The sequence below is a fragment of the Girardinichthys multiradiatus genome, chromosome 24 (assembly GCF_021462225.1).
Source record: "Girardinichthys multiradiatus isolate DD_20200921_A chromosome 24, DD_fGirMul_XY1, whole genome shotgun sequence".
NCBI classification, from domain to species: Eukaryota; Metazoa; Chordata; class Actinopteri; order Cyprinodontiformes; family Goodeidae; genus Girardinichthys; species Girardinichthys multiradiatus.
In genome coordinates, this window is record NC_061816.1 from 7,296,982 (window position 1) to 7,315,265 (window position 18,284).

At 38.2% G+C, this 18,284-nt stretch overlaps 19 non-coding genes and 1 pseudogene across 19 annotated transcripts; all 20 read left to right on the plus strand.

Moving 5' to 3' along the window:
• The window catches only part of LOC124861173, a 43,552-nt pseudogene that overhangs the window by 12,836 nt on the left and 12,432 nt on the right, over positions 1-18,284 (plus strand).
• Positions 9,069-9,142, plus strand: trnat-ugu. Its single transcript has one exon. It is a non-coding gene; the product is annotated as a tRNA-Thr (tRNA).
• trnat-cgu lies at positions 10,026-10,099 on the plus strand. Its single transcript has one exon. It is a non-coding gene; the product is annotated as a tRNA-Thr (tRNA).
• Positions 10,670-10,743, plus strand: trnat-agu. The gene has a single exon. It is a non-coding gene; the product is annotated as a tRNA-Thr (tRNA).
• Positions 10,977-11,050, plus strand: trnat-agu. Its single transcript has one exon. It is a non-coding gene; the product is annotated as a tRNA-Thr (tRNA).
• On the plus strand, positions 11,645-11,718 carry trnat-agu. The gene has a single exon. It is a non-coding gene; the product is annotated as a tRNA-Thr (tRNA).
• trnat-agu lies at positions 11,952-12,025 on the plus strand. Its single transcript has one exon. It is a non-coding gene; the product is annotated as a tRNA-Thr (tRNA).
• On the plus strand, positions 12,620-12,693 carry trnat-agu. The gene has a single exon. It is a non-coding gene; the product is annotated as a tRNA-Thr (tRNA).
• trnat-agu lies at positions 12,927-13,000 on the plus strand. The gene has a single exon. It is a non-coding gene; the product is annotated as a tRNA-Thr (tRNA).
• trnat-agu lies at positions 13,234-13,307 on the plus strand. The gene has a single exon. It is a non-coding gene; the product is annotated as a tRNA-Thr (tRNA).
• On the plus strand, positions 13,897-13,970 carry trnat-agu. The gene has a single exon. It is a non-coding gene; the product is annotated as a tRNA-Thr (tRNA).
• trnat-agu lies at positions 14,565-14,638 on the plus strand. Its single transcript has one exon. It is a non-coding gene; the product is annotated as a tRNA-Thr (tRNA).
• trnat-agu lies at positions 14,872-14,945 on the plus strand. Its single transcript has one exon. It is a non-coding gene; the product is annotated as a tRNA-Thr (tRNA).
• trnat-agu lies at positions 15,540-15,613 on the plus strand. The gene has a single exon. It is a non-coding gene; the product is annotated as a tRNA-Thr (tRNA).
• On the plus strand, positions 15,847-15,920 carry trnat-agu. The gene has a single exon. It is a non-coding gene; the product is annotated as a tRNA-Thr (tRNA).
• Positions 16,154-16,227, plus strand: trnat-agu. Its single transcript has one exon. It is a non-coding gene; the product is annotated as a tRNA-Thr (tRNA).
• On the plus strand, positions 16,461-16,534 carry trnat-agu. Its single transcript has one exon. It is a non-coding gene; the product is annotated as a tRNA-Thr (tRNA).
• On the plus strand, positions 17,124-17,197 carry trnat-agu. The gene has a single exon. It is a non-coding gene; the product is annotated as a tRNA-Thr (tRNA).
• trnat-agu lies at positions 17,792-17,865 on the plus strand. The gene has a single exon. It is a non-coding gene; the product is annotated as a tRNA-Thr (tRNA).
• On the plus strand, positions 18,099-18,172 carry trnat-agu. Its single transcript has one exon. It is a non-coding gene; the product is annotated as a tRNA-Thr (tRNA).

An 18,284-nucleotide genomic window follows, 5' to 3' on the forward strand; every position in this document is an offset into this window, starting at 1 on the left:
ATCCAAGCATATCGATGGAAAGTTTAGTGGAAGGGAAAATTACCATGAGAGAAAGCCATAAAGGCCTTGGGAGGATTGTGAAGAAGAGCCCATCCAAGAGTTTGTGGGAGATTTATGAGGCTTCAACTGTGGCTGGACTCAGTACTTCAAGAGAAGCCACATAAAAGCATGTAGAAACTGCTCAGTGTCTCTACATGTTCATCCAGGAAGGACTGAATGCTGCAAGTCACTGACTCTATGCAATCTGCTGAGTTTCTGCAGACATCATTTTTTTTTTTTTAAGGAATTTGAATAATAAACTAAATCTGATGGTTTGATAGTTAGGATTAATTGGAATGTAACTACCAGACTTGAAATCTGTTGAATTTGATTAAATTGACTTTGTGAAGTGGCTCCATATAAACAAAACTGAATTAAATTAAATTAAATTAAATTGGAACAGGTTGTGGCATGGATGGTCTAATGGGTAGGCCCAACAAAACGGGTAAGTAAATGGACATACATTTTTGTTTTTTTTATTACATCTTTTCATTACAGGAAATTGTTTAATATTGTTATTTTCCGAGACACTGAATTTAGGACTTTTATTATACCCCTTCATCATCGAACTTAACAGATAAAAACGCTTGAAACTGTGTGTAATGAATCTTGTTTTACCTTTAGAAATATTAATGATATTCTAATTTGAGATTCACTTGTATAATTTTTATCATTTTGATTAAACATGTCCAGAAACCCACAAGTGTTCAGCGGCAGGACGTACGTCACTTGAAGGCAGAGGATCATCCCTGTTCATTTCGACTCGATCTTCATTTGTTTTTAACGTCATTATTTCTCTCCCTAAACAAGTTCACACTCACTACATCTGCTGCTGACGCTCTGCACTAGTTTTATTATTCCAAGTTGTCTTTTAGGCGACATTAATTTCATGTTACCGATCATGTTTGTTTTCCGGACTCTGGTTGTTCTGGTCGTACTCATTATTACGGAAGTCAAAGGTGGTGAGTATGAAAATATAAAAATACTGTGGTTTTGGTTTATGTTTTCGCTTGTTAAACATGGACCTTATACCGATGTATATTTTACGTTGTTTTTAGTGACATTCTTTAATTAATAACCAAAAAACTCAAGAATCCGACATTAAACGTTTTAGTTTGTCAAAGTTAAAAAAGATTATTATCAGAAACATGTGAATGATCCACAGACAGTTACTAAAATCAAGAAAAGTATGAAATATCTGGACTGTTCCTCTGGACTGTGGGAGGAACCCAGAACCTTCTTTCTGCAAGGCAACAGTGCTTCCAACTACTTAACCATGCAGACCCTCCTACTAGATTGAAATGTTTTTAAAAACAGACTATTTATAAACTGACTATTTTTGTAAAAGTTTAAAAAACGTAATTATCTGAAACATTTAGGATTCTTAGGCAGTTAATGTGATTTAAATCAGTTCCTTTTAAAAGTGTCAAAACCAGTACAATCCAGTTCAAGGACTCTTTTGCCAGAACATTTTTTTAGGGTCCAGAAAGGTTCTGTCATACCTGCTTGTGTTTTTGTTCTATTACTCCCTGCACCCCAAGCCCACATGTTCTGTGTTTTCCCTGATTGTCTTGTCGTTTGTCATTGGTTCCCCCTGCTGTTTGGGTTTGTATTTAAGCCCGTTTGTTTCATTTGTTCCTCGCTGGTTCCTTATGTTTTGTGAATGTATGTGAGATTATGTCTGATCTTGTGTGTTTGCTACCCTGTCCGATCCTGCCATGAGTAAGAAAGTGTCGTCTTACCTGCAAACTTTGAGATTCTGGAGTTCTTCCCCGCATATTGGTCCAACAGAAACCCACATTATGACAGGTTCTTAAAAAGCATTAACTGTTAGGTTCTCTAATGAATTCCTGCTTAAATTCAGGAAAAACGACCCAAAACCCACTATAACCGCTAGAACATCTTGAATAAGATGCTTATATGGATAATGAGTTCAAAATGTAGTCTTGAATCAATGAATAAAGTCAGTGACAACATAATTAAAGCTTTTCATCAATCTTTGATGGTTTTCCTCATCTCTTAAATAACAGAGCCAATAAAAACAAAATACATTTAAATATCTTTAGTGATTTATTTATTAGAACCTTTAAAAAGTAGAAATGTTAAAAGAAAATCATGTTCTGTAAATGATCAGATTATAAGTGTTAATTCAGCAGCCTGTTAATGATAATCCCTGCAGATTTGGCTTCATTTATCAGTGTAAATAAAGTAAAAGGAAATCTGGGAAGCAGATAATGACACCAAGGGGTAAACATATTAAAGCTGCTGAGTCACAAAAACACAAAACGTTCACATGAAGGAGTAAAAATGTTCTTGTTTTCATTCGCAGCTAATCTGATCTACAGAAGAGTTGGAGACTCTGTTGTCCTGAATCCAGGTCCGCTCTCTGGTCCCATCATAGCGCAATCTGGAAGCATAAATCGGACCTCGCCTTGGAGTGGTTCGGGACGGAGATTACGTGTTACAGAGAATTTAAAGGTAAGTTCACTTGTGACTGGACTATAGAGTGTTGTAACACCTAAGATGAAAAACATTTTTTCTCTGTAAATATGTTCTACTCAGAAGTCCTCAAGTTGCCTCGTTTTAGCTTCAGCTGATTCAAATTCTGTAAAAAATCTCCTATCAAACACCTTTTGCTATACGATTATTAATAGATTAATTGAAAAAATCGATTAGCTGCAACAGTTGTAGTTGCATCTCTACAACTCTCCCATGGAGGCCATTTTTGCTCAGTCTGTCTTATTGTTTAATCATGAACTTTGACCTTAATTAAAGGGAAGCGTCGCCTGTGGAGCTTTAGATATTGGTCCTATCCCAATACTTGCACTTCCAGACTTGTGTCCCTCAGTTGTACGTTTGAGTTGATGGGTTCGAGTGCGTAGTGTGTCCCAATTCTCCAGAGTGGTCCTTAGCCCCGCCCCCTTTGTGCCCTCGATCCACACTAAGCTCGCATCTAAGCGGACTTCGCCGAAGTATATTACCCACAGCTTACTGCTGCAGGTGACGTTAGCAAAAACTAATCACAACCGTCAATGTAATCAACCATAAAATCAGAGTAAAAAGAACTCCATAAACTTTAGACAGTGAGCCGACAATTTATATTTTTTACTGGTTTTCCAGGCTCAACATTGTAAGACCAACCGGCTTCGGGGTGTTTCTGGGCAGTCAGTAGGCCATAACATTGAAATGACCTTTAAACAAACCCTGGTGCCACGGCGCCAGTGTTTCTGGTGAGATTCTGGTGTAAAAGCCTTCTTTGGTTCCTGCACTTTTTTCTCCTCTAAAAAATTGCTTGTTGCAGCTTTTAATTATTTTCTTAGCAGGAAAACTGCAAAAACAGTGACGTGTCCCGCCATTTTTGATGTTGCAGTTATGGTGCAGAGATGCAAGTCGATGACATAACCACTACTGTCCCAATTGTCCCAATTGTCCACCCTTGTAACATGCACACTTCTACCCCTACATGCACTTTTACAAAGTACACACTTCATAGATGCTGCCACCACCGTGCTTGTGTATGCAATGTTACTTTCCTGCCATAGAAAGCAAAAACGTTCCAAGTATTCATAATAATACCAAGAGCAGTAGGTGTTGGGCTCTGTTTGAGTCATAGTCTAAAACTGGTGAACAATTGGCTCTGTGAACAATTTGTAATTAACTCTTTCATTTCAGGGATTGATCTTGCAGCACTGGTTGTTCCAGTTGTAATTATAATCCTGATCGGGATTGGAGTTGTTGCCTGTTTGATGTACAAATCCGGTAAGAATGCACTAAAAACATCACCATTACTTTCCTGTTTTATTATAATGGCTTGTCATGTTCCATTTCTTCCATATTTTGACAAAAACAAGGAAATCTCAGCCTGCAGATACTTTGTTAGTTGTTCTGTTGTCAGGTGTGATGTGCTTCAGTAGCATTTGAAGAGACCAAAACGAGTTGCTCTCAGACTCATCTCAGAACAGGTAAAAGATGAGCCTGTGGAGCAACAATAACAAGAGGTTTACACCAAAGCATTCAAGTTCCACTTTATATAGATCACAACTGAATGATTTAAGTGTGAAAAGGAAGGATTTCAAAGCATGAGATGTCCCTTTTAATGTCAGTTTAATCAGAACACAGGACATGTCCTAAAAGATCTAGGAAGGTTGTATTTAATCTTCCTGTGTGTAAACTTCAGAATTTAAAAATAAAATATTAAAAAAATCTCTTGTCCAGGAAAGATTTAGATAATCCTGACGTTAAACAGGAAGGATTTAGTCTGATGTTAAACAGTGACGGGGAAAAGTGATTACATGTCTTTGTAGAGTGTATGTAAATATCTGGTTTCAAATGTATGTAATAGGCCAACACAAAGTATTGCATCATTGTGAAGTGGGAGGAAAATCTGAAAAGTGTGGCATGTCTTTGTATTCAGTCCTCTTTGCTCCAACGCCCCTAAATAAAACACGGTGCAACCAGCTCCATTTAAATCCAGCTGTGTGTAAATTATTCTCAGTATAAATCCAGCTGTTCTGTGAAGGCCTCAGAGGTTCCTTAGAGAACATTAGAGAACAAACAGCATCATGAAGAACAAGAAGACAGTTCAGGGAGAAAGTTTTAAACAGGAAACATTGTTTTAATTAGTAAATATTTAGAACCTAACTTATATTATCTTCTCTGACGTAGATGGAGATGTTGCTACGCGTAAAGAAGGTGAGTCAGTGAATAAACTGTTTTCTGAAGGAACAATTTCACACTTTCAGCATTTCATAAATATCTACTGTCTTCAGACCCTGCAGTCATATTTCAGGCTGCGTCCCTTCATAGCTGCAATAGAAATATTAATACAATGTTTTATAATGTGACCCATTCATAGTTTTTGTTTTATTTGACAGAGGATGTGTTGCTCGGAGAGACCGATACAAGAGTTGGTAAATATGATGTTTTATTTTCCTTTTGCTTGTTTAAAAACAGCTTATTTAGTTAGTTGTTTTGTCATCAGGTGGGAGAGTTTCTTGGAGGTTTTGTCATAAAGCAGAACCAGTCTGTTAACTGTCTGTTTCTAAGTTTCACTTCATTCAACAAGCAATGAGCAGCTTTTGGTTTGTGTATATGTGAGCACATCTCACCCAGGAATTACTGAAGGACTTTGTTGTTTATAAATATGTGTTTAAACCTGAACTACACAACATGTATGAATTATTTAACACTAATGTCTTCATTTCTATTACAGGGTATTTGACAACAACAAGTAAGTTACTAAATCTTCTGTAAACAATGTACAATAAACATATAACTATCTTGAATATGTAACATATGTATTTATCTTTAATACAGGGTAGGTTGACCAAATGTCCCAATGTGTGAGGGACTGTGCTGCATTTTTTACTCCTGTCCGTCAAACAGAAACAATGTCCAGAATTTGACTTACTTGACTTATCACATTCTGATAAGTCAAAAACTATCCGACTAGAGCTTCTCTGAAATGTAAAGAGAGCAGTGCAGCAGTCATCATCACAGAGCTGCATCAGCTGTCAATCAAGATACGCAGCAGCGTCCCACATCAGGACCAACCTGTGACCAGCCTGTAGTTGCTGTTGATGTCCCTTCTGAACCTGGTGAGATTTGTTTTAGTATTAAAATCATGTAGCTTATAATGCATGATTAATCGCTGTGTTAATGCTAAAAACAAAATCTTGCTGAGATGGTCTATGGTAAAAAAAGAGCTAAAGTTCTTTAAAGCTAAAGCATTCATTTCAGCAGTCTGTTGAAAAACACATCAGTTCTTTGAGTTGTTGAAAAATCCCAAGAATACCATGATTTGACTAATGGGAAAACAAAATAGAATATTTTTAGTGAACATCTTTGTGCATAATAATTATGCAGCTGTTAGTGTGATGAATTATTATATGACTAAATAAAAAAACTTTTAGTTTTATTTGTTTATTTTTGATCAATAATAATAATTGATCAATAGAGCCTCGTTCTTTGTCAATAACAGTCACAAGCCTCCATTTACGGAGTCGTTCAGTTTCTTGACTTGTTGATGGTCACAACCACAACCTCCCAGACGGAGTTCAGAGAGGTGGACTGTTTTTCTTCACCATATATCTCCTGTTTGAGAACAGCTCCTAACATGGTTTAGATCAGTTGAGGTGACTACGTCATTATTCTTTGATCTTTAAGGTCTTTACTGGCTAGCCATGGAGTGGAGCTCTTTGATGGATGTGATGGAGCTTTGTCCTGCATTAAAACCTTGGTCTTCTTGAAAGATACTGTTTTCAAATAACTGCCAACTGGTTTGGGAGTTTAATTTGGGTTCATCTTTAGACCCTGTGGAGGTTCCTCCAGCTATTTCACAGTGTTAGTATTCTAATGTTTCTTCTATACATATTTGTTTGATGGCACTTTCTTGTATTATTTTGGATGTTTGCTAAGCTGGGTGCACACAGTTGGTAAACAGCCTATGTTTGTGCAGATTATTAATTGTTTGTTTCTTTTGCTGAGGTGGAAGGAACTAGCTGGGGGGAGCAAATGTGATGTGACACCAGGAAGTGGAGGAAGCCATCAGGCTGGTGAAAAAGGGGGACTTAACTCTGGAGAAGCTGTCAAACTCTGAAAGCTCCATTGTTTAAAAACTGTTTGGTGTTAGAATGTCTTAGTTTTTATATTTGTGTTGTAGTTATGATTTGTAAGAATGAATTAGTTGTTTAGGTTTATTTATTGTTTGGCTTAGTTGTCTTGTCCCTCCCTTTCTTGTTTCATGTAGGCTAGCCTGTATGTTTAAATTCCCTTATGTTTGGTGTAAGAAGTCAGTCCTGGTTTGTCAGTTTAGGTCAGGTATTGGTTGATTCTTTCCTATGGGCCCATTTTTCTAGATTTTTTTGTGTGCTTTTGATGGGTTTTTGTCAACTTTCATGGAAGAATAAATGGAGGATATTTCTTGTATACTTTTGTCCTTTGTCTAACTGTTTGGTCCCTGACAACCTGGAAAAGTCCAATTAGTTCATCTTTGGTAAAACTAGCCCACACCAGTACCCCACCTCCACCTTGCTGGCGTCTCGGTCGAAGTGGAGCTATGTCCACATTACCGATCCAACCACGGGTCCTTCAAGAGAATCCTCCCTTTCATCAGTCCATAAAACCTTTATAAGATCTATCTTCAGATATTTCTTGGTCCAGTCTGGATCAGAGATGGTTTCAGCCTTCCCTACCTTGTCCCATATCTCTGAGCACTGAACTTCTGATACTTCTGGGCCCTCCAGGTAGGTTGGTGATCTGGAAAATGACAGCCCATTAGGTGACACTATAAACTTTGTTGATTCTGTGATCAACCCCCAACATCTTGGTAATTTCAAGAGTGCTGCATCCCTCTGGAAGATTTGTTTAAGTAATTTAAACTTTTCAGAGTCAGTTACATCTCTTTTTGGACCCATTTTGCCTGAGGAATAGAAGCTGCCTAAGGTGCTGATCTCTTTAGGCCACAACCTCTCTTAACACTGATCTGCTTAAATCCAATAAGCATTTAAGTTTATTTACCTTGGACTGCGAAAAACTGTATAAAAGTTATGATATGGCCACAATTCACTTGCCTGTTAAATGCGCAAACTGAATATGGCTACAAACTTCATTATTTCTTCATCCTGTTATTATTTATTTATTCTTAACTTGAAGCCCAAAAATAGACCCCACTAGCGTCAGTTTACAATTTAACTCATCTAGTGTTCTTCTCTAATACAGGAGATGTTCGTGTGGATATGGAAGGAGAGTCTGTCTTCTGTCTTATTTTTGATGGAATAATACCTCACTTTAAGAGTTTTTAATAAATGTGTAATTTCTGAAGAATCTCGTGGTTACTGGTCCAATCCTGTTCCTGGTTGTTTTCCTGCATAGCTTTAATAAAACTTAATAATGCTGAAAAAAATCAGATCTTTTATATTAAGTGCCAGTCTATATACACTGAACAAAAATATAAACGCAACACTTTTGTTTTTGCTCCCAGTTTTAATGAGCTGAACTCAAAGACAAAAACATTGTCTATATACAAAAAAAATAACCATTTCTCTTAAACATTGTTCACAAATCTATCTAAATCTGTGATAGAGAGCACTTCTCCTTTGCATAGACAATCCATCCCACCTCGCAGGTGCGGCATATCAAGATGCTGATTAGACAGCATGATTATTGCACAGATGTGCCTTACGTTTGCCACAATAGACCAGTGCTGGTTTTCTTGTACTTTTGATGATTTTGGCGCTTTATTGGGGCTCCTTTTGCATGAATTACTGCATTAATGCAGCGTGGCATGGAGGATATCAGCCTGTGGTTCTGCTGAGGTGGAAAGGAAGCCCAGGTTGCTTTGCTAGTGGCCTTCAGGTAGTATGCATTGTTGGGTCTGGTTTCACTCATCTTCCCCTTGACAATGCGCCATAGATTATCCATGAGGTTCTGGTCAGGCCAGTTTGCTGGCCAATAAAGCAAAGTAAAACCATGGTCATTGGACCAGCTATTGGTAACTTTGGCAATGTGGGCCAGTACTAAGATTCTAAAGTTTGACTCCAATATCCTAGATCACGCTTTCTCAGACAGACTGAGAACTATGATCCCTTGATAGTTGGAACACATTCTTCAGATTGCTTTCTTAAAGTTTGGGACAACTACCCCACATGTATTGTCCCAGTGTTTCATGCAACACTAAGGAATCTTGTCAACCATGATGGCCCAACAATGTTCACAGCTTTTGGTATATTGGTGACATTCCTGTCCATCCCTGTTTCCCTGCCACTGGTAAGTTATTCAACTACCACACAAGGTCTGTGAAGCAGCCTCCTCTGCCACCAGAGCAAAAACACTAGCAGGTCAAATTCAGTTGACAGCCCTGTCCTTCTCTTCACTCAGATGTCCAAAACATAATGCTGTTGGTCTGCTATATAATAGCAAAATGGGTAATCAAACTCTGGCCAATGTATCAAGGCTTAAGTCAATACTGTGTGCTTTTTCAAAATAATGTCTCCTGAACTTTTGGAGAGCTACCAGTTAAGTAGGGGGTAGGTGCTGTGGCTTAGTTGGTCAAAGTGCCTGTCTTGTAAACAGGAGATCCTGGGTTCAAATCCCAGCAGTGCCTCTCAGTTATACTACTTGATTAATGTATGTCCAAGGACTTTTTAAATGTGATTAAATGGCTCATAGGAGACAGCTCCTAAGCAAGTAGCTTTTAATCTTGTTTTGAAATCTTAAAAACGTAACTACCAGAAACGTTGTGTTGGTTTGCTTTGCATTTGAATTTATCAAGGCTCAAGTCAATACTGTATGCTTTTTCAAAATAATATGACAAGGCAGTTTGCTAAAAACATGGTAGGTATACTAGGACGTGTATCTCACGAGGGTAAAATACCAGACTTGTAAATTGAAAATGCTTGTTTCTACATACAGTAGTGCCTCGTGGATGTCAGTAAACAAGAGATCCTGGTTTCAAATCCCAGCAGTGCCTTTCAGTTACATAGCTTGATTAATGTCATTGAAAGGGCTTTTTAAATGTGATTAAATGGCTGATCGGTTACGAGGTCATACCACTAGATTTGTAAATAGAAAATCCCGCGTTTCACATAAAGTATTTCCTTGTGGCTGTTAGAAGAGCTATTATCACTGTTTATGTTTAATTCCTGTAGTAATCGATTTCTTTGGCAGGTCTCTTGAATTTTTGGAGAACTACCGATTAAATGGAGGGTAGGTGCTGTGGTTTAGTTGGTCAAAGTACCTGTCTAGTATCCTGGATCCAAATCCCAGCAGTGCCTTTCAGTTACACTGCCTGATTAATGTTGTTGAAAGGGCTTTATAAATGTGATTAAATGGCTGATCAGATTTGTAAATAGAAAATCCCGCGTTCCACAAACAGTAGTGCCTTGTGGCTGTCAGAAGAACTATTATCACTGTTTAATTCCTGTAGTAATTGATTTCTTTGGCATGTCTCCTGAACTTTTGGAGAGCTACCAGTTAGGTGAAGGGTAGGTGCTGTGGCTTAGATGGTCAAAGTGCCTGTCTCGTAAACAGGAGATCCTGGGTTCAAATCCCAGCAGTGCCTCCCAGTTATACTACTTGATTAATGTATGTCCAAGGAGTTTTTAAATGTGATTAAAAAGCTCATAGGCAACAGCTCCTAAGCAAGTAGCTTTTAATCTTGTTTTGAAATCTTAAGAACGTAACTACCAGAAACGTTGTGTTGGTTTGCATTGCATTTCAATTTATCAAGGCTCAAGTCAATACTGTATGCTTTTTCAAAATAATATGACAAGGCAGTTTCCTACAAAAACTTAGTAGGTATACTAGGACATGTATCTCACGAGGGTAAAATACCAGACTTGTAAATCAAAATTGCTTGTTTCCACATACAAGAGATCCTGGTTTCAAATCCAAGCAGTGCCTTACAGTTACACTGCTTGATTAATGTCATTGAAAGAGGTGATTAAATGGCTGATAGGTTATGAGGTCGTACCACCAGATTTGTAAATAGAAAATCCTGTGTTCCACAAACAGTAGTGCCTTGTGGATGTTAGAAGAACTTTTACCACTGGCACTGTTTAATTCCTGTAGTAGTAGATTCCTTTGGGATGTCTCCTGAAGTTTTGGAGAACTACCAGTTAGATGGAGAGTAGGTGCTGTGGCTTAGTTGGTCAAAGTACCTGTCTAGTAAACAGGAGATCCTGGGTTCAAATCCCAGCAGTGCCTTTCAGTTACACTGCTTGATTAATGTCATTGAAAGGGCTTTTTAACTGTGAATAAGTGGACGATAAGTTACGAGGTCATACCATCAAATTTGTAAATAGAAAATCCCACGATCCACAAACAGTAGTGCCTTGTGGCTGTTAGAAGAACTATTACCACTGTTTAATTGCTGTACTAATCGATTTCTTTGGCATGTCTCCTGAATTTTTGGAGAACTACCGGTTAAATGGAGGGTAGGTGCTGTGGCTTAGTTGGTCAAAGTACCTGTCTAGTAAACAGGAGATCCTGGGTTCAAATCCCAGCAGTGCCTTTCAGTTATACTGCTTGATTAATGTCGTTGAAAGGGTTTTTAAAAAGGATCAAATAGCTGATTGGTCATGCCTTTTAAGCAAGTTGATTTTAAATGTTATCAACACAACTACAAGAAACTTTGTGCTGGTTTGAATTTGCACTTGAACTTGTCAAGACTCAAGTGAATGCTGTATGCTTTTAAAAAGAACATGACAAGGCAGTTTGCTACAAAAACATGGTAGGTATACTAGGACATGTATCTCACGAGGTCAAAGAACCAGACTTGTAAATGGAAATTGCTTGTTTTCACATACAGTAGTGTGTTGTGGATGTTAGTAAACCAAAGTTCCTGGGTTCAAATCCCTGCAATGCCTTTCAGTTACACTGCTTGATTAATGTCATTGAAAGGGCTTTTTAAATGTGAATAAGTGGACGATAAGTTACGAGGTCATACCATCAAATTTGTAAATAGGAAATCCCATGATCCAAAAACAGTAGTGCCTTGTGGATGTTAGAAGAACTATTACCACTGGCACTGTTTAATTCCTGTAGTAGTATAGTGCTTCGGGATGTCTCCTGAATTTTTGGAGAACTACCGGTTAGATGGAGAGTAGGCGCTGTGGCTTAGTTGGTCAAAGTACCTGTCTAGTAAAAAGGAGATCCTAGGTTCAAATCCCAGCAGTGCCTTTCAGTTACACTGCTTGATTAATGTCATTGAAAGGTATTTTTAATTGTAAATAAGTGGACAATAAGTTAAGAGGTCATACCATCAAATTTGTAAATAGAATATCCCACGATCCACAAACAGTAGTGCCTTGTGGCTGTTAGAAGAACTATTACCACTGTTTAATTGCTGTACTAATCGATTTCTTTGGCATGTCTCCTGAATTTTTGGAGAACTACCGGTTAAATGGAGGGTAGGTGCTGTGGCTTAGTTGGTCAAAGTACCTGTCTAGTAAACAGGAGATCCTGGGTTCAAATCCCAGCAGTGCCTTTCAGTTATACAGCTTGATTAATGTCGTTGAAAGGGTTTTTAAAAAGGATCAAATAGCTGATTGGTCATGCCTTTTAAGCAAGTTGATTTTAAATGTTATCAACACAACTACAAGAAACTTTGTGCTGGTTTGAATTTGCACTTGAACTTGTCAAGACTCAAGTGAATGCTGTATGCTTTTAAAAAGAACATGACAAGGCAGTTTGCTACAAAAACATGGTAGGTATACTAGGACATGTATCTCACTAGGTCAAAGAACCAGACTTGTAAATGGAAATTGCTTGTTTTCACATACAGTAGTGTGTTGTGGATGTTAGTAAACCAAAGATCCTGGGTTCAAATCCGTGCAATGCCTTTCAGTTACACTGCTTGATTAATGTCATTGAAAGGGCTTTTTAAATGTGAATAAGTGGACGATAAGTTACGAGGTCATACCATCAAATTTGTAAATAGAAAATCCCACGATCCACAAACAGTAGTGCCTTGTGGATGTTAGAAGAACTATTACCACTGGCACTGTTTAATTCCTGTAGTAGTATATTGCTTCGGGATGTCTCCGGAATTTTTGGAGAACTACCGGTTAGATGGAAGGTAGGTGCTGTGGCTTAGTTGGTCAAAGTACCTGTCTAGTAAAAAGGAGATCCTGGGTTCAAATCCCAGCAGTGCCTTTCAGTTACACTGCTTGATTAATGTCATTGAAATGGCTTTTTAAATGTGAATAAGTGGACAATAAGTTAAGAGGTCATACCATCAAATTTGTAAATAGAAAATCCCACGATCCACAAACAGTAGTGCCTTGTGGCTGTTAGAAGAACTATTACCACTGTTTAATTCCTGTAGTAATCGATTTCTTTGGCATGTCTCCTGAATTGTTGGCAAGCTACCAGTTAACTGGAGTGTAGGCGCTGTGGCTTAGTTGGTCAAAGTACCTGTCTAGTAAACAGGAGATCCTGGGTTCAAATCCCAGCAGTGCCTTTCAGTTACACTGCCTGATTAATGTCGTTGAAAGCGCTTTTTAAATGTGATTAAATGGCTGATAGGTTACGAGGTCATACCATCAGATTTGTAAATAGAAAATCCCACGATCCACAAACAGTAGTGCCTTGTGGCTGTTAGAAGAACTATTACCACTGTTTAATTCCTGTAGTAATCGATTTCTTTGGCATGTCTCCTGAATTGTTGGCAAGCTACCAGTTAACTGGAGTGTAGGCGCTGTGGCTTAGTTGGTCAAAGTACCTGTCTAGTAAACAGGAGATCCTGGGTTCAAATCCCAGCAGTGCCTTTAAGTTACATTGCTTGATTAATGTTGTTGAAAGGGCTTTTTAAAAGTGATCAAATAGCTGATTGGTCATGCCTTTTAAGAAAGTTGATTTTAAATGTTATCAACACAAGTACAAGAAACCTTGTGCTGGTTTGGCTTTGCACTTGAACTTGTCAAGACTCAAGTGAATGCTGTATGCTTTTGAAAAGAACATGAAGAGGCAGTTTGCTACAAAAATATGGTAGGTATACTAGGACATGTATCTCACGAGGTCAAAGAACCAGACTTGTAAATGTAAAATGCCTGTTTCCACATACAGTAGTGTGTTGTGGATGTTAGTACACCAAAGATCCTGGGTTCAAATCCCAGCAGTGCCATTAAGTTACACTGCTTGATTAATGTCATTGAAAGGGCTTTTTAACTGTGAATAAGTGGACGATAAGTTACGAGGTCATACCATCAAATTTGTAAATAGAAAATCCCACGATCCACAAACAGTAGTGCCTTGTGGCTGTTAGAAGAACTATTACCACTGTTTAATTGCTGTACTAATCGATTTCTTTGGCATGTCTCCTGAATTTTTGGAGAACTACCGGTTAAATGGAGGGTAGGCACTGTGGCTTAGTTGGTCAAAGTACCTGTCTAGTAAACAGGAGGTCCTGGGTTCAATTCCCAGCAGTGCCTTTCAGTTATACTGCTTGATTAATGTTGTTGAAAGGGTTTTTAACAGTGATCAAATAGCTGATTGGTCATGCCTTTTAAGCAAGTTGATTTTAAATGTTATCAACACAACTACAAGAAACTTTGTGCTGGTTTGAATTTGCACTTGAACTTGTCAAGACTCAAGTGAATGTTGTATGCTTTTAAAAAGAACATGACAAGGCAGTTTGCTACAAAAACATGGTAGGTATACTAGGACATGTATCTCACGAGGTCAAAGAACCAGACTTGTAAATGGAAATTGCTTGTTTTCACATACAGTAGTGTGTTGTGGATGTTAGTAAACCAAAGTTCCTGGGTTCAAATCCCTGCAATGCCTTTCAGTTACACTGCTTGATTAATGTCATTGAAAGGGCTTTTTAAATGTGAATAAGTGGACGATAAGTTACGAGGTCATACCATCAAATTTGTAAATAGAAAATCCCATGATCCACAAACAGTAGTGCCTTGTGGATGTTAGAAGAACTATTACCACTGGCACTGTTTAATTCCTGTAGTAGTATAGTGCTTCGGGATGTCTCCTGAATTTTTGGAGAACTACCGGTTAGATGGAAGGTAGGTTCTGTGGCTTAGTTGGTCAAAGTACCTGTCTAGTAAAAAGGAGATCCTGGGTTCAAATCCCAGCAGTGCCTTTCAGTTACACTGCTTGATTAATGTCATTGAAAGGTCTTTTTAAATGTAAATAAGTGGACAATAAGTTAAGAGGTCATACCATCAAATTTGTAAATAGAATATCCCACGATCCACAAACAGTAGTGCCTTGTGGCTGTTAGAAGAACTATTACCACTGTTTAATTGCTGTACTAATCGATTTCTTTGGCTTGTCTCCTGAATTTTTGGAGAACTACCGGTTAAATGGAGGGTAGGTGCTGTGGCTTAGTTGGTCAAAGTACCTGTCTAGTAAACAGGAGATCCTGGGTTCAAATCCCAGCAGTGCCTTTCAGTTATACTGCTTGATTAATGTCGTTGAAAGGGTTTTTAACAGTGATCAAATAGCTGATTGGTCATGCCTTTTAAGCAAGTTGATTTTAAATGTTATCAACACAACTACAAGAAACTTTGTGCTGGTTTGAATTTGCACTTGAACTTGTCAAGACTCAAGTGAATGCTGTATGCTTTTAAAAAGAACATGACAAGGCAGTTTGCTACAAAAACATGGTAGGTATACTAGGACATGTATCTCACGAGGTCAAAGAACCAGACTTGTAAATGGAAATTGCTTGTTTTCACATACAGTAGTGTGTTGTGGATGTTAGTAAACCAAAGATCCTGGGTTCAAATCCGTGCAATGCCTTTCAGTTACACTGCTTGATTAATGTCATTGAAAGGGCTTTTTAAATGTGAATAAGTGGACGATAAGTTACGAGGTCATACCATCAAATTTGTAAATAGAAAATCCCACGATCCACAAACAGTAGTGCCTTGTGGATGTTAGAAGAACTATTACCACTGGCACTGTTTAATTCCTGTAGTAGTATATTGCTTCGGGATGTCTCCTGAATTTTTGGAGAACTACCGGTTAGATGGAAGGTAGGTGCTGTGGCTTAGTTGGTCAAAGTACCTGTCTAGTAAAAAGGAGATCCTGGGTTCAAATCCCAGCAGTGCCTTTCAGTTACACTGCTTGATTAATGTCATTGAAATGGCTTTTTAAATGTGAATAAGTGGACAATAAGTTAAGAGGTCATACCATCAAATTTGTAAATAGAAAATCCCACGATCCACAAACAGTAGTGCCTTGTGGCTGTTAGAAGAACTATTACCACTGTTTAATTGCTGTACTAATCGATTTCTTTGGCATGTCTCCTGAATTTTTGGAGAACTACCAATTAAATGGAGGGTAGGCGCTGAGGCTTAGTTGGTCAAAGTACCTGTCTAGTAAAAAGGAGATCCTGGGTTCAAATCCCAGCAGTGCCTTTCAGTTACACTGCTTGATTAATGTCATTGAAAGGGCTTTTTAACTGTGAATAAGTGGACGATAAGTTAAGAGGTCATACCATCAAATTTGTAAATAGAAAATCCCACGATCCACAAACAGTAGTGCCTTGTGGCTGTTAGAAGAACTATTACCACTGTTTAATTCCTGTAGTAATCGATTTCTTTGGCATGTCTCCTGAATTGTTGGCAAGCTACCAGTTAACTGGAGTGTAGGCGCTGTGGCTTAGTTGGTCAAAGTACCTGTCTAGTAAACAGGAGATCCTGGGTTCAAATCCCAGCAGTGCCTTTCAGTTACACTGCCTGATTAATGTCGTTGAAAGCGCTTTTTAAATGTGATTAAATGGCTGATAGGTTACGAGGTCATACCATCAGATTTGTAAATAGAAAATCCCACGATCCACAAACAGTAGTGCCTTGTGGCTGTTAGAAGAACTATTACCACTGTTTAATTCCTGTAGTAATCGATTTCTTTGGCATGTCTCCTGAATTGTTGGCAAGCTACCAGTTAACTGGAGTGTAGGCGCTGTGGCTTAGTTGGTCAAAGTACCTGTCTAGTAAACAGGAGATCCTGGGTTCAAATCCCAGCAGTGCCTTTAAGTTACATTGCTTGATTAATGTTGTTGAAAGGGCTTTTTAAAAGTGATCAAATAGCTGATTGGTCATGCCTTTTAAGAAAGTTGATTTTAAATGTTATCAACACAAGTACAAGAAACCTTGTGCTGGTTTGGCTTTGCACTTGAACTTGTCAAGACTCAAGTGAATGCTGTATGCTTTTGAAAAGAACATGAAGAGGCAGTTTGCTACAAAAATATGGTAGGTATACTAGGACATGTATCTCACGAGGTCAAAGAACCAGACTTGTAAATGTAAAATGCCTGTTTCCACATACAGTAGTGTGTTGTGGATGTTAGTACACCAAAGATCCTGGGTTCAAATCCCAGCAGTGCCATTAAGTTACACTGCTTGATTAATGTCATTGAAAGGGCTTTTTAACTGTGAATAAGTGGACGATAAGTTACGAGGTCATACCATCAAATTTGTAAATAGAAAATCCCACGATCCACAAACAGTAGTGCCTTGTGGCTGTTAGAAGAACTATTACCACTGTTTAATTGCTGTACTAATCGATTTCTTTGGCATGTCTCCTGAATTTTTGGAGAACTACCGGTTAAATGGAGGGTAGGCACTGTGGCTTAGTTGGTCAAAGTACCTGTCTAGTAAACAGGAGGTCCTGGGTTCAATTCCCAGCAGTGCCTTTCAGTTATACTGCTTGATTAATGTTGTTGAAAGGGTTTTTAACAGTGATCAAATAGCTGATTGGTCATGCCTTTTAAGCAAGTTGATTTTAAATGTTATCAACACAACTACAAGAAACTTTGTGCTGGTTTGAATTTGCACTTGAACTTGTCAAGACTCAAGTGAATGTTGTATGCTTTTAAAAAGAACATGACAAGGCAGTTTGCTACAAAAACATGGTAGGTATACTAGGACATGTATCTCACGAGGTCAAAGAACCAGACTTGTAAATGGAAATTGCTTGTTTTCACATACAGTAGTGTGTTGTGGATGTTAGTAAACCAAAGTTCCTGGGTTCAAATCCCTGCAATGCCTTTCAGTTACACTGCTTGATTAATGTCATTGAAAGGGCTTTTTAAATGTGAATAAGTGGACGATAAGTTACGAGGTCATACCATCAAATTTGTAAATAGAAAATCCCATGATCCACAAACAGTAGTGCCTTGTGGATGTTAGAAGAACTATTACCACTGGCACTGTTTAATTCCTGTAGTAGTATAGTGCTTCGGGATGTCTCCTGAATTTTTGGAGAACTACCGGTTAGATGGAAGGTAGGTTCTGTGGCTTAGTTGGTCAAAGTACCTGTCTAGTAAAAAGGAGATCCTGGGTTCAAATCCCAGCAGTGCCTTTCAGTTACACTGCTTGATTAATGTCATTGAAAGGTCTTTTTAAATGTAAATAAGTGGACAATAAGTTAAGAGGTCATACCATCAAATTTGTAAATAGAATATCCCACGATCCACAAACAGTAGTGCCTTGTGGCTGTTAGAAGAACTATTACCACTGTTTAATTGCTGTACTAATCGATTTCTTTGGCTTGTCTCCTGAATTTTTGGAGAACTACCGGTTAAATGGAGGGTAGGTGCTGTGGCTTAGTTGGTCAAAGTACCTGTCTAGTAAACAGGAGATCCTGGGTTCAAATCCCAGCAGTGCCTTTCAGTTATACTGCTTGATTAATGTCGTTGAAAGGGTTTTTAACAGTGATCAAATAGCTGATTGGTCATGCCTTTTAAGCAAGTTGATTTTAAATGTTATCAACACAACTAC